Here is a 3,290-nt window from a genome sequence, read left to right as displayed (position 1 = left end):
CATTTTGACATTGATGTCTTTAAAGTTCAACGGTTCAGTCACGCATATTTGTCAACATAATTAGGTACCAACAGAAATAAGAAGAGATCTTCTTTCATCACAGCTAAAATTGTGCTTTCCATAGCTGACAGTTATGAAATAGTCGCCCTCCAAAGTTACATTACCTTTTCTGATACTCACTGTAAAATCGTGGAAACTATTAATGAGACACAAATTGTCGCCTTAAGGTCGTGTGACTCATTACTAAAGTAATTATGGCCACACTATATCTCCCTAAAGCTGGATCCATAGTTGCATACATATGAAGAGTTTGTTCGCAAAAACCGATAATTTCACATTTGCTAAATGGAGATATTTGCGATTAAAGGTCAAGAAAAATAGAGAGAATAATGAGAAAAATTTTGCTTCTTTTGACCATAACTTCAAAAAATGTACCTTTATATGTAGCGACCAATATATCATTGAAAAGGTATTATTTTGTACTTTAAGATAGAGACCGTACTTCAAAATCTTCAAAAATGGACTTATCGGTTTTTGCAAACAAACTCTTCATATATATATATATATATATATATATATATATATATATATACACACACATATATATACATATATATATACATATACTAGGTGTTTCAAAAAGCATTTTCCACTTTTGATTCTTAATAATTCAAAAATTATATATCAGATAACACTGTCATTGATATGAGTGATAGCTGAATAGTGTACAATTTGGTTGAAAGTGGTTTGGATATGAAAACCTAAATAAGTTTCATGATATCCATGATTAATTTCACAGTTAGGTTCCAGACTTTGCTCTATTTTCAACCCTCTATACAAAATTTCACTTTGCACAGGGGTCAATGGGTGTGGATGGGAGTGTGTGGTTAACACCCTGACAATGGTCCTGAACAATGGCCAGAGTTTGAATGCTTCATTATTTATTCATGAGAAATTCCACCATCACAACTAGTAATACAGCCTCTGGCAGTATCTGTGTAAAGTCAAACGCCTGTCGATACTGTCGTTGAGTCGCGACAGTGCTCTCCCTACTTCTGAAAAACAGAATTACAATGAATACCTTCTGTTCTATCGTAAACGTGGTGACAGGAAGCAAAGAAAATCAATTAGAGTATATAATAACTTGTGTATATGGAGCCTTAAATAAATCTACTGTGAAACAAATCGCCCCGATGATAAATGCTGCTGAACTTTTTACCAAAGATGATCGCTTTTTATCGAAAAAGCGAAAAATTTTGTCAGACAATTTAATTAGTAGACAGTTGTATTGGAATGAGGAACTCTAGATCTATCCCAAATTTAGTGATATGTGAAGCAGAATTGAAAATGATTGCCAGCTGGAATGAAATGTGGTGTTTGCAAGCACTTTACTGTGCATGAATTCAGACTAGCAGTGCCCAGGGCAATCCACATGAATTATTGATTAAGCATTCGTGTGCCAGGGAGCGCGAGACTGACGTCTAGTCAACAGGTGGTTCAGGCATGTCCATTGTTCAGGGCCATTGTCAGCACACACTCACATACACATCATTGGTTCCTGTGCGAAGTTCAGTTTTTGTACAGAGGGTTAAAATTTGACCAAAATCTGAAACCTTACTTCAAAATCAATCTTAGATTTAATGAAATTGATTTATGCTTTCACGTGCAAATTACCTCCAACAAAATTGTACACTATCCAGTTATTACTCATATCAATGACATTTTTTATCGGATGAATAGTTTTTGAACTATTAATGATCAAAAGTGGAAAATGTTTTTTGAAACACCTAGTATATATATATATATATATATATATATATATATATATCTTGTTACTTCACAATGGTAATCAACTTTTTAAGACTAATACATTGAGGACAAATCACATATACGTTCTTTCAGCGACAACAACAAATGCAGTAATACACTCAAACATCGAAAAGTTGAATCACAATACTTCGCAGTGAAATATGATGGCATTATTCATTGTGTTTCCCAGACAAGGCTGGGAAGGACACGCTTTCGTGATATTCAGTCTGAATGCAATAATTGGCAAATAGATTACATAAATTAAAAATCATACATTATTTCTGTAAAATAAAAAAAGGGCAAATTTGGTGGCCCGCCTCGGGCCACCAAAATTTTTTGAAAAGTATGTCAATAAATTCGTAACTTTTTGCGCCGGAAATTAGCAGTTAAATTTGTTTAAAGGATGGATGAAAAGGACTGAATGAGTGCCTGAGAGTGAGTGTTGCAAGTTTGTTGAGTAGATATGTCCAACTTCTAATTCTTACTATCATAAAACTTCAATATTTGACTCATTTAAAAAAAGGGACTTTTAATGTTTTTTTATTGTGTTTTTTCGGGCCACCAAATTTTTCTCTCGGGCCACCACAAATTTGAAATTTAGGATTTTGGTGGCCCCATCCGGCCACCAAACAAAAAAGTTAGTGTCGAGCCATGCCATAGGGCTATCATTTGTGTAAATATATGGCCAAGATTATATACCTGGGCAGAGATAAACGCACGCTCAATTAAAAGCAGTCCTTTGTCTCGGTAAAATACAAATAAAATGTCATTAACATTCTGTTTCACTGCTTTGTATTAAGTGAGATCATTAATTGATGTAATGAATATGAATATGAGTGGTAGTGAATATCAAGGGAGGTGTGCACCAAACTTATCTTATGACATTCGACGGAAAACAGCTAGTTCATATGGGGGACATGATCGTACGAAATCTACGTGGAATGTATGATGACATGTAAAAACGACAATCTGTCCACGTCGAAGATTGTTATTTGCACAAAATATGACAAAATTGTCATTAAAGTGTATCAATAACAACTGCGTATTAGCATAACTCTTCTTTAGAATAGAAAAGACATTTCGTATCATAAGAGATATGTATATGACTAGAAAAGAAATCACCCCCCCCCCCCAAAAAAAAAAAATATATATATATATAATAACGAACAGAATTGAACACAAGGAATACAAACAACGATTGCTATGAAAAGATGTACGCGGACTCAAGGGGAAAATAACTGCCACAGTTTGATATTGACGAATAGGCTCAATTACTGCTTGTAGAAAATAAAGTCGAAACACCGTCACATGGATATATATAGCTTGAACACTTTCTACGACAGGCATAGTTATTCTGTACAGAGGAATAGGTGCTGTAAGACACATGTCAGAAAACAAGAAACAAAGAACAGCAAATACATGATGTACACGTAAGTTTAAGACGGAAGAAGAGAAAGGTAGACTGCTGTGAATATTTGTAA

The sequence above is a fragment of the Diadema antillarum genome, unplaced genomic scaffold (assembly GCF_040938485.1).
Source record: "Diadema antillarum isolate AM-2024a unplaced genomic scaffold, OU_Dant_1.0 scf00000062, whole genome shotgun sequence".
NCBI lineage: Eukaryota > Metazoa > Echinodermata > Echinoidea > Diadematoida > Diadematidae > Diadema > Diadema antillarum.
This window is presented reverse-complemented; position numbering follows the sequence as displayed.